This window comes from Anser brachyrhynchus (assembly GCF_964034855.1).
Source record: "Anser brachyrhynchus genome assembly, chromosome: 24".
NCBI lineage: Eukaryota > Metazoa > Chordata > Aves > Anseriformes > Anatidae > Anser > Anser brachyrhynchus.
In genome coordinates, this window is record NC_137717.1 from 7,371,684 (window position 1) to 7,384,658 (window position 12,975).

Genomic DNA, 12,975 nt, shown 5'->3' on the forward strand with positions numbered 1-12,975 from the left:
CAAGAGCCTCTTTTCCAGGATAGGGAACAGGGACTCTCAGCTCTTTACAGACTCAACTCTAGTGCACGCAGGGGTGTGATGGAAGGAGGGCGACTGAGGTGGCTTCTCCGGTGGTGCTGGCAGGGGGACTGCTGCTCTCCTGCTGCGGAGACCTTCCCCTGCTGTGGGCTGGCATGGGAGGTGCCTTGAAGCCAGGCATCCCTGTAGCGTATGGTTTTGCTGTGTCCAGAGAAAGAGGCTGCTGTTTGGGGACAGGCTGAAGGACAAGCAGAACAAAGATGCAAAGGAATGGTCAGAATGGTGTGTACGGATTTGGGGTGAATAACGAGTACAACCCTTTGGTACACTTCCAACAAGTGCGCCATAGTAGGACCATTAGCATGAACACAGAGATGAACTCTGAATGGCACATGCATCTCGTTATTCCTTTCTTCACATCAATCTTTGTGGGAATCAGGAGGCCTTTTAGCATTTAATTACCAAAGCATTTAAACTGCTTGTGCTCATCTCAGGTGCTTGTATCTCTCTCTGCTGTATTTGATGTTGCTGTGCTGGCTCTTGCTAATTGTTGCATGGAAAGCTGGCAGGTGCCAGGAGATAAAGGCACTGATGGATTAGCATTAGCTGTCATTTCCTGCACTGGAGGAATGAAAGGATGGTTGTAGAGAGGAAGTCTCCTGCTGCTTATGCTGCAGAAACTGTCAAATCTGCTTTAGGCAGAGAGAATTGTGAGGGGTTAGAATGCTGAGAACAGTTTATGTGGCTGTAGCTCAAAGGCAGAAGCTAGAATTTTTAAACTCTTAATTGATTTAGAAGCAGGTGCTTCTGTGATAGCTGGTGGGATACAGGCAGTCGGGTGAGACTTAGAATCCCAAGTTGCAGGAGCAGCAGCGTTTCCTTTTAAATACCCAGTAGCCCTGCAAGAGTCTCATTCTTCCTTGCAGGTGGCAGAAGGAAAGAGGTAAAACCTATTTTTATATGAGGTCATTAACAAGTACATTACATCAGACAGCTGGTGCGAGGAAGTCATTTGGTGTCCTACTCTGGTACCGGGATGCGTGGTGTACAACAGTTTTCAGTGTTGCTATAGGAGTGGTAATGAAAAGTTGGTTAGATAAGTGTCTCAACAAATAGCAGAGCCCTCTTGAAATTAAGCTGCAGGTTTAAAAGCTAAAGGAACAGTGTTATAAATGACCCAGGACAGAGAATGGAAAGGCTGAGAGCAGGAAAAGGCCTCATGATTCTATGAAAAGGGGTAGCAAGTGAGACTGATGGCCCCAGTATGTGTCTTTGTTGCTTAGGATACATAAGGAGTTTGAGCATGTACCCCGTTGTCTGTGTCACTGTTGACACAGAGCATAGAAACTCTCACTTGCAGGGTAACGCAATGCAGAGCATCACACAGTGGAGGGTTTGTAGGAGATGGGACAGAGCCAGCCAGCTCAGCGAATCAGTAGCCCTGCTGCCCGTGATGTCTGCTGTCTCAGGTTTGTTTGCGTAACCACACAATAGGACTTGTAAGATACAAGTTTGTGAAGACAGCCATCCTGGAGGCACTGGAATGAAAGGGAGGATGGTCTAAGGGACCATCAGAAGGGGTACTAACTAGCAGCAAGTTTTTTGATCAGCTCCATCCCACGTCTCTGCACCAGCAGTGTCAGTTGCTGCATCTGGTTCTAGCACTTGGCTGTGCTCTTGGTGGGAAAGCTGTACACCAAGGGTGACCCTCAAAGCAGACGGTGCACGGAAAGGGGAGCCTGGGTAGATTTGTCCTTCATCCACTCCCATTAATAACCAATGGCATTAGGGAAGATGGAATATGGAGCAGACAAATTTGAAAAACACATTAAACTAGGAGAAACTGTAAAAGCAAGATTTGCATTCAAGCTTACCTGATCGAACTAGAGATCTATCTCAAAACAAAAGAAAGATTCCTAGCACTGGAATAATCATAGAATCACAGAATGTTTTGGGTTGGAAGGGACCTTAAAGGTCATCTAATTCCAACCCCCCTGCCACGGCAGGGACACCTCCCACAAGACCTCATTGCCCAAAGCCCCATCCAGTCTGACCTTGAACACTTCTAGGGAAGGGGCATCCACAGCTTCTCTAGGCCTCACCACCCTCATAATAAAGAATTTCTTCTAAATATCTAATTTAAATCTACCCTCACTCATTTTAAAACTATTACCCCTTGTTCTATCACTATACCCCTGATGAAGAGTCTTTCCCTGTATTTCTCGTAGCACCCTTGAAGCACTGGAAGGCTGTTGTGAGGTCTCCCCAGAGCCTTCTCTTCTCCAGGCTGAAAAACCCCAACTCCCTCAGCCCGTCTCCATCCGAGAGGTGTTCCAGCCCTCTGATCATCCTTGGGGCCCTTCTCTGCTCTCCTTCTAATAGATCCCTGTCCTTCTTGTGCTGGGAGCCCCAGAGCTGAATGCAGTTCTCCAGGTGGGGTCTCACAAGAGCAGAGCAGAGAGGGAGAATCGCCTCCCTTGACCTGTTGGCCACAGAAAACAAATTCATTGCAAATCTCAAAGTGAAGGTAGGACAGATGGATCATACTGATGTGAAAATGGCAGCCATACAGTTAGGATGTTTACTAAGGAGTACATATGGCAAAAGATTTGAGCTATGCTTTAGCAATGACTGTGGCAGAAGGAAATTTTGTCCTTATGTGGGATAGGAACCCCCCTCTACATCCTCTTCTGTTCTGTTCTCTTGGGAGTGACAGACCTTCCTGGAGGCACCTGCTAGTATTACAGCTTTGCTGAGAAGAGTTCAGGCCTGTGACGTGAAGAATCCTGTGACAAGAGGGAAGACTGTAACTAAAGATGTTTCATCAAGCCAAAAGTTTGGCTATGAGCTAGGCTTTTCAGGAGCCTCAGTCATCTTGATGGGGCTGAAGTGCCACAGGGCTGGGTGCAGGCAATCTAGGGGACTGCTGGAGCATGTTGGAGATACGTACTTTGTGCCAATAGTCAATGCAGGAGGTGGGATGCAGTGCTGGATCTGTTACTCACAAATAAGGAAGAACTGTTCAGAGGTGCGACGGTGGAGAGCAGCCTTTACAACAGTGACCACAAGGTGGTGGGCTTCAGTAGCCTGAGTGAAGAGAAGGCAAATACAGAATTTCAATTGCAGATGGGAGCTCTGTGCAGCATGTTTTGTTGCAGTAAGGTCTTTGGACCCATACGACTAATTAAGGAAGAATTTGTTCCTAGGAAAGAGGTTCCTTGCCTTGTCTTTTTCATCTTGTCTTTAATTCCTTGGATCTGTTTACTGGGGAAAGCCTCGCCACTGATGATGCTGAAGCATAACTGGGAATAAGAAGGTTGCCCATTCTTGACAAGCTTGACGTTGGCTTGCACACGATGGTGTTCCCATTGCTTAGCATCCCTAGAGGGTATCTCAGGCTTCAGAAACAAATAAAATGTTCAGGAATTTGACTGATAAAGAAGGGTCACTCTAGTTTTCCATTTGAGTGATTTTGTGTTGTGAAAGAGTTCTGTTGCCTTAGGTGCTGTCTGGTGTCTGATCACTTCTGAAATAGGAACAGACACTTCCACTTTGGGGCCTGAGTATAACATTTGCAATAGAAAATGGTTATCTTGGAGAAGTTATTGGAGAAGAGGTGATGGTGAAGCGGTGAAGGAAAGCTCAATGAAGCCCTACCAGGGTTAGCTCAGTCATAGCTTGCCCAACGTAAAATCTAACAACAGTGTAAACAGCAATGTTTCAGTTCTTACATCCTCATCCCCTTCACTCCTCAGACTATACTTGGAGAGGAATTAGAAACTCTTTGAGTCCCACAGACTGCAGATCTGTTGGTGGGATTGCCCCAGGATCTGTCTCACAAACAACACTGGCTCCAAGTCTAACCTGGGAAAGTGTGAGTTGATCGTTCTGTGCCCACATACTCCATAGTCCGTGGATTAGCAGCAGAGAAGATGCATGGAGGTTGCATGGCCCTAAGGGTTTGTGTATGTAAGAGGGCACTGGCTGAGCCAGGGACACTGGTGGGAGGAAGATCAGGCACCAAGTAGTGAACCAGTCCTACTGAGGAGATAGATAGGTGAGCACTGAGGGCCACAGACCTGTTGCTTAGGGCAGAGAAGATTGTGCTGTGCCCCTTTTCTCCCCAGAAAAATGTTGTGATCAAGGCAACTGTAATAATCCTGAGGGCACACAACACCAGAGTGTATCTGGGAGAGCCTGGGATGAAAAAATCCCCGGGGGCGATATACATGGTGTATCCATGGGAGAAAGAACCGGGACTTAGCCTAGCTCCTACTGATTCTGCATCCCAAATATGCCAGAATAATCCCTGCCCAGAAACGTCTGCTTCTTATTAGGCGGAAGGAGGGGCTGTGCTGTGGAGAGCTGTATTGTAGGCAATAAAAAACACAGTCTGAGTAGTAAAGACAGTGCATATATAAATGAAAAACCCTGGTGGAAGATGACTGTCTCTCTCACAGTCCAGTCCTTTGAAGGGGGCATATGCTGGCTGTTCCCAGGGAGATTTAAGAGTGAGCAGTAGAAATAGGGACCATGGGACTGAGATTCTGTGATCATGGTTGTAGGACAAGCTCTTTGCTCTGCTTCCTTGACGTTCTGTAGTTCATTGTCCCCAGAAACCAGGGTGGGTGTGAGGTGGTGAGCAGAAGGTTGGACAGGGCAGCAGGGAGTGCTGCTTGTTGAACCGAGGAGGAAGCATCTCTGTGAGCACATAAAGAGATCCCCTTGCTCTCTCACTCTCCTTCCCCTGCCATGTCTCTCTTGAATCAACAGCCCGGATGTGGCCCCTGCTCACCATTGTCATTCCGTCTAACTCTCTAACAGCCACAGAAGTGGATTTTTGTCTGTACTGCTGAGAAAACTTGAGCTGGCTTTGGCTACAAATAAGCAACAAAATGTATTACCCCTCGTGCCCTAGAGATAGCTGTGCCTTGGTGTGGATTGTCCTGGGACAACTCCTCCAGCAATGCTGGTGAGGGGTGGAGGGGTGCTCAGCAGTGTCAGCCCCACTGACAGGGCTGTTGCATGAGCTCTGCCACCACAGTGCCTTTCAAGGCCTATCAAAATATTGATTTTTGACATGTTGAAGCACAGATGCTTTACATCACCTACACAGACAAGTAAACCAAGGACAGAATACAGCTAGAATGGCAAAATGTATTTTTGAGTTATTTGGTTCTTTCTGAAGTGACTTCAGACAAAGGTGCCCTAGGATGGAAACCTTTGGGCTTGAACTGGGGGGGAAGCACACCACCTTAGGTGTCTCCACTGTCAGACATAGCTAATGGAGAGAAAATGTCCTGGTGTTTTTCATACATTTAGGTACTGCAGTTCCCCTTGTATTGCACTTGGCAGACAAAGCAAGGTGTCCAGGGGCCCCTTTGGCCATCATTACAAAGTGTATGTTTTTTCCCTTGGTTTCTCCAATTGCCCAGGGAAATCACAGGATGCACAAGATTAGATACAGATTTTTCAACAGACAGATATATGGTTTAATTTTTAGGTAGTCCTGTGTGGAGACAGAAGGTATGCTCGATGATCCTTCTGTGGTTCCTTCTAACTTGGAATATTCTATGATTCTGTGATTCTAAACCATGCCATTGATCCAGGAACATTTCAGAAGTGGTGCAGTCCATCCTGGGGAAGACAGAGCTGCCATTTAGAGGTATCTAAACAAGCTGAAGGAATTGGTCAACAGGGATCTTACAAAATTCAACACACTAAAATGATCAGGAAGAGGGACACATGATGTACAAGGTGGAACTGGTTTATTCAGCCTGGAGGTTTTTTCAGCCTGGAGGTGTCAGTGAGTATCAAACTTCTGTCTTCAGCTACCTGAAAGGCGGATCATAATGGAGACTCAACTCCACAGATGCACAGCAAAAACACTAGAAGCAGCTCACAAAGGTTGCGATAATGGAAAGTATGATTGCACGTAGGAAAAGTATTGTTCATGAAGAGGACATCAGCCACTGGTGGAGGTGGCCAGGGCTGGTATAGTCTTCAGAGAGTTCCAAAATTTGACTGGACAAGACCAGTTAGATCTGCTCTATCTTTGAAGTTAGTTCTGTTCAGATCAGAAGGCGGGATGAAGTGACCTCCAGAGATCCACGCCAGCTTAAGTCTTTCTGAGATTCTGTTATAAGATCCAAATGCCATAAGCATCAGAGGTCCAGTTGTATGCCTAATTCTTTATTAAATCCAACATTTTTGGATATATGCCATCAGGCATTCCATCCTGTTTTGCTGTGATGGCAGGTGTCAACTGAAAGAGTAAAAACAAGGTATAGGAAGGAGCTTAGGGTAATTCTGTTTGGAGAGGATCAGATGTCCTGAATAAGGGCAACATGATTTTTCATACACACTTCTTAACACTCTGTGGGGCAGAGGTGAAGTTCTGTGAGATCTGCATCACTCAAAGACAAGGATCCATTGATCATTAACCCAGCCACATGAGCCTCCTTGGCAGACTTTCATACAAATGGACCTTGTGGAGATGTACTTAGTGCAAGCCTGAAAAAGGCTTTTCAGGACATATCCAGGTGGTGACTTAGTATCCAAACTGTGATGCATGAGACAATCTGCAGAGGCTCTCTGAGGAAAGGAGGATTTTTCCTCACTTCTGACTTTGAATAGTGCAGCCCCTTTGACTTAAAAGAAAAGAGGTTTGGGTGGGACATTTAATAGTCTCTGGAGGCAACACATTCTCTATGCTGCAGAAGCAGTACAGGCTGAAGAAAGAAGCAATAGAAAAAGAGAGTGCAAAAAGGTGTTAACAGATGGGCAGAATGTATGTGCTAACGGGAACAGAAGAATGAGCAATCCAGCGTGTGTGACTGTGCTGCAAACCTTAATTCCATTCTTTTCCCACAATACATGTACCATTTTCCATTCCAATTCCATTCCTACACAGATCTGTGTGACTCAAGACCTGTTTTGATACCTTTGTCAAGGTAGAGTTTTGCATGTATTTCAGACAGTTCCCATTTAGGACAAACACACTTCTCATATGCACCTGAATAGTCCCCTGAAAAGCAGGCCCTCAAAGTGCAGAATTCCCTGAGAACCGCCTTGGCTCTCAGGGCCGCTAGCTGGCCCTTTGCATAGTGATCTCAGATTCCTCCTTTTCCACATCTTCCTATTCCCATTTTGGGTGGGTCCTACCTAGATCAGCCCCTTCACAGTCTCTCCATCACCAGGCACTGAAAGGAAATGCTTCAGAGAAGACTATCAAAGGAGATGGTTACCCACATTCACCCTTGAAGAGCTACACTAGGCATGTATGTCCAGCTTGCCACCTCCCCTTCTACCTTCACTGACACACTATGGGTGAGCTCCTTTGCCTACCTTGCAGTTCCTCTACAGCTCTCCATCTTTTCCAGCTTCAGTATTAATTTTCAACTATAGCAAGTATTTTAGTGATGGTATTTACCATAAAATCAAATAGCGGATGATTTGGGTTCAGACAACTAATTTCTCTGAGATGCAGATGTCAACAGATGGGCAGCACGTGGGGCCTGGTATAGGAAGGAGCTAAGAGAGATGCCTTCATACTGTTTTTTCTCCTAGAGTTACTCACCTATGATGTGGTGTCCCTACATGCCACCCCTCAGGCTGTTGCCTTGGAGCAGCAGGCAGACTCCAGGGGTGCTCTGGCTGCATACACTGAGGCTTAAACTTCCCCCAAGCTGATATGGGGAGCCTCACCTCCTCCCCCTCCCTAGCCTCCCAATGCCCTATAACAACACTCAGTGGACTCACAGACCCCCCCACCTCTGACCCAGACCCCTGATCTCCATCAGTGTCCCCAAGAGCATCAACCTTTATCATCAGTGATCCTGTGGAGGTGTCTTTGTGTCTCCTTGGGCTGTGGGGTAGGCTGTACCTGGGGTTTACTCCTATGGGATGTTAATGAGATGGAAAAGCCCAACACAAAGGACACAAGGTTGTTGAGGAGAAGAAGCATTCTAAGATGGGATGTAGGGTCCAAGCTCAGCCCCGCACCAAGGTGTGGGTGAGATTTCGAGTCTTCTGATGTATTTAGAGAACTTTCATAGCTAGATATTTTTCATGGGAGGGTGGTCTCCTGGTTATGTTAACCAAAGGCGTGGAGCAGAAAGAACAAGCCACAATGTGTGGCACATCCAGAGCTACCCAGTCCTTACTTCTGATAACTCTGTAGTAGTGCTTAGCAAGATGTCTCCTGGCACTACTGCTGTAGCATGCTCTGGATTTGGCTCCAAATGCCTCTCTTTTTTCTTATCAAGGGAGAACAAGAGATTAGCCCTCTTCACAGCACATCATGAGACTCGCCCACCTGTGGAAAGCATTTTGGACTCACATCACTTTTTTCGTATTTAATCAATGAGCTTTACAGTCAGTAAGACTTGTTGTTTTTGTTTGTTTGTTGTTGTTTTTTTAATTTATTTGAAATGTTTTTCATCAATGCAGCTCTAAAACCTAACCAGGTTCACTGTAACACTCAAAGCAAGGGGAGAAAAAGGTTCCTAGAAGTCTAAAGGAGATCAATGTTCCTTGAGATGTCTCTGCTGCCAGGAGGAAAAAAAAAAAAAAAAAAAAGCGAATGTTTTGGGAATGGTGCTTGGTGTTTCAAATGACTTAAAAACACAAACATGGATCACTGTGCTCATATTAGAGCTTGGCACAGTATGCCTTAATTTGTTTATATTTTCTTTGGTAAAACTGGAAGCTTGGGGGGGGAGGGGCAGAAAGTCTTTAAAGAGGTTCATCTAAAAGGACAATAAATATGTGGAACAGTGAAACAAACTCTGGGCAATTCAAAAAACATTCCACTTGACCTCAAATAAACTGTTTGCTTTTGAAATATTGGTAACGAATTCAGAAGCAATGATGAGCTGAGTTCTTACAACTGCTTAATAGTCCATGTTTTTAGGGGAGCTTGTGGTCTCTTGTTTCTTCATGAGAGACGTTGATTTTTCTCCATGTGTTATCATCTAAAGGGTTACCCAGCCTGCGAGTGTAATGAGCTTGCAACAGTGTGTTCATAGGATTGATTCTGTAATGCACAAGAACACAGAGGTTTTATTTTCTAAAATTTCTATTTATTACAGATTATCAAATAGCATCACTAGCAAATATACTATGACTAAAAGGCAAATGTGTACAGAGAACAGGCTATTACCAGGAAGCAAATATATACATGTAGTAGATATTGAGAGGATAGCACTAATTAATAGTAGTAGCAATTAGAACTAGTAGGAAAGCAATTGGATGTAGTAAAAGTCAGTAATATAACTGCAAATACAGATTAGTATTATAGGTTCAACAAGCATCAATGCTCTGTCAGTGAATACATGTTATGGATTACAAAACTTATCAATACTAAAACAATGAATATGCTTATGATACTTACCAAGACTATACTCATGACAGATTATGAAAAATATTATAAAATTACTAGTACTAAGTGCATCAAAACAATACCAGAAAAGGTGTGTGTCAAATCACCCTAAAAAGTGTCTAATTAAGACACTTAATTACCACTCTCCATCACCTTTGAAAGGTCATGGAGAACAGGGGAGATGCCTGAGGACTGGAAGAAAGCCAATGTCACTCCAGCCTTCAAAAAGGGCAGTAAGAAGTATCCAGGCAACTATGGGCCAGTCAGCCTCACTTCCATCCCTGGAAAGGTGTTGGAGACGCTCATCCTGGAGGTCATCTCCGAGCGTGTGGAGGATAAGAAGGTGATCAGGAGTAGTCAGCATGGATTCAGCAAGGGGAAATCATGCTTAACCAATCTGATAGCCTTCTCTGATGGGATGACTGGCTGGTTAGATGAGGGGAGAGCAGTGGATATTGTCTACCTTGACTTCAGGAAGGCTTTCAACGCTGTCTCCAATAACATCCTCATAGACAAGCTCAGGCAGTGTGTGTTAGATGAGTGAGCAGTGAGATGGACTGAGAACTGGCAGACTTCAAAGCGTTGTGTTCAGTGGTGCAGTCTAGTAGGAGGCCTGCAGCTAGCAGTGCCCCCCAGGCGGTCAGTACTGGGTCTGGCCTTGTTCAACTTCTTCATCAGTGACCTGGATGATGGAATGGAGTACACCCTCAGCAAGTCTGCAGTTGACACAAAACTGGGAGGAGTATCTGATACAACAGAGAGAGGGCTGTATTGTCATTCAGAGGGACCTGGAGAGCCTGGAGAGCTGGGTGGTGAGGAACCTCATGAAGTTCAACAAGCACAAGTCCAGGGTCCTTCACCTAGGGAGGAATAACCCCATAACCAATACAAGTTGGGAGCTGACCTCCTGGAAAGCAGCTCTGCGGAAAAGGGCCTGGGAATCCTCGTGGACAGCAGGTTAACCATGAGCCAGTGATGTGTCCTTGTGGCCAAGAGGGCCAAAGGTAATTTCTATGTTTCAGCTGAGACAAACAATAGATGATGATGTTCTATTCTCTCTGACAAAATTTTACTCTCCAGACTATTTTCTCCTTTGCAGACAATAAGCTGTTACAGTTCTTTCATTTTACCCTTATCGATGTTATCTTCAGGTTTTTAGGTACACATCTACACCTAGGAAGAGCTATGCCTTTCAAGGATGCTCTTGACTCATAGGCCTGGTTCCCAGGCTGCAGTTCCCAGACTGGCATGCATTTGCTTCTGTCAGTGTTTTAGCAGACATTTTTGAAGACATTTTCTGACAGTTTTTCCCATTCTATCCAGGTTACCTTTATAGTTGCTCCCATGATCCTCTCAGAAAAGGCAAGGAGGCTTCTCATCTTCTAGTAGAAGTGATTTCCATAGTGTACGGTATTCCTCTGTGAAACAGTAGTTTTCCCTCTATCTTGTGCTAACAACATTTTTCCTGACATCCTGGAGCTTGCTGACCATCTGTTTTTATGATCAGGATGCTTTTATAATTTTGCAGGGCATGATTCTCTGAGAGTATTTCAGTAAGTACCTTTCTGGGAAGGAGATCTGGTGATAAGAAAACTTGTTGCTTTCTTGCAGAAGAGAGGTAGGCTGTCTTTGTGATACCAGTGTATTCAAGCTGAACATTTCTGTAACCCTTCTTCAGAAATCAGATGTTTGAGCGCACCAAAGTTCTGTCCCTATGGATGACATCAGTATTCTGCAGGAGATATAGGTTGCTAGACAGCCTATAAAATATGAAATACTCTATACCGGGGATGCAAATCCTCAGGCACTCACTAAAGCAGATAGGATTTTCCTTCCTGGCAGAGTTGGATGACTGTGTCTCATATAGGAGGGTATGTTCTAAAAAATGGCTGCTTTGGTCCCACCCTGGTGAGCCTGTCAGAATACCCTCTCCTTCTACTTGGCAAATTCAGTAGTCAAAAGCAAGTGGATCTGGTTTTAATAGCCTATGTGAGACTGTCGGCAAAGCTGTGCCAGTTTCCACTGCGCTCTATTCCACTGTCTTCTGCCTCATGCTTGAGCTGGGCAGTTAACAAAGGCTTAAATCCCCTGTGCAAGGCTTTACCTACTTTCATTTCAGAGTGTTTACTTTCTCTAAATCTGACCTACTGGGCTCCCAGAGCACAGAACAGGGTTTGTAAGGACACAAAGAAAGAATGGAAGGAAATCTGTGCCATGGTGCTGGAGATTACAGTCCTTATTTTCAAATTCAAAATACGACAAATCATGCCCCAGAGATCAGATGTGAGAATCATTTGTGGATCCTGTCAAGACCGCGACATGAAGGTTGGACTAGATGATCTTAGAAGTCTTTTCCAACCTAAATGACACCGTTTCCCACAACATTCTCCTCAAAAAACTGGCTGCTCGTGGTTTGGACTGGCGTACGCTTCGCTGGGTTAAAAAGTGGCTTGATAGCCGGGCCCAAAGAGTTGTGGTGAATGGAGTCAAATCCAGTTGGAGGCTGGTCACTAGTGGAGTCCCCCAGGGCTCAGTACTGGGGCCGGTCCTCTTCAATATCTTTATCGATGATCTGGATGAGGGGATTGAGTGCACCCTCGGTAAGTTTGCAGATGACACCAAGTTAGGTGTGTGTGTCGATCTGCTCGAGGGCAGGAAGGCTCTGCAGGAGGATCTGGATAGGCTGGAGCGATGGGCTGAGGTCAACTGTATGAAGTTTGACAAGGCCAAGTGCCGGGTCCTGCACCTGGGGCGCAACAACCCCAAGCAGTGCTACAGGCTGGGAGATGAGTGGCTGGAAAGCTGCCTGGCGGAGAAGGACCTGGGAGTATTGGTTGATAATCAGCTGAATATGAGCCAGCAGTGTGCTCAGGTGGCCAAGAAGGCCAACAGCATCCTGGCTTGTATAAGAAGCAGTGTGGCCAGCAGGACTAGGGAAGTGATTGTCCCCCTGTACTCGGCTCTGGTGAGGCCGCACCTCGAGTACTGTGTTCAGTTTTGGGCCCCTTGCTGCAAGAAGGACGTCGAGGTGCTTGAGAGAGTCCAGAGAAGGGCAACGAGGCTGGTGAGGGGTCTGGAGAACAAGTCTTATGAGGAGTGGCTGAGAGAGCTGGGATTGTTCAGCCTGGAGAAGAGGAGGCTCAGGGGCGACCTTATCGCTCTCCACAGGTATCTTAAAGGAGGTTGTAGCGAGGTGGGGATTGGCCTATTCTCCCACGTGCCTGGTGACAGGACGAGGGGGAATGGGCTAAAGTTGTGCCAGGGGAGGTTTAGGTTGGATATGAGGGAGAACTTCTTTACCGAAAGGGTTGTTAGGCATTGGAATGGGCTGCCCAGGGAAGTGGCTGAGTCACCACCCCTGGAGGTCTTTAAGAGACGTGTAGATGTTGAGCTCAGTGATATGGTTTAGTGGAGGACTTGTTAGTGTTAGGTCAGAGGTTGGACTGGGTGATCTTGGAGGTCTCTTCCAACCTAGACGATTCTGTGATTCTGTGATTCTGTAAACGATTCTGTGGTTCTGTGAAAAACATGCTGCATTCCCATCATAGCAGATGCTGGGCAAAGTCGTGTATTAC

General features: G+C 45.9%; 1 long non-coding RNA gene across 1 annotated transcript in view; it reads left to right on the top strand.

Moving 5' to 3' along the window:
* Positions 1 to 12,975, top strand: part of LOC308182340 — a 45,346-nt gene that overhangs the window by 15,171 nt on the left and 17,200 nt on the right. The gene's annotated exons all lie outside the window — the stretch shown is intronic.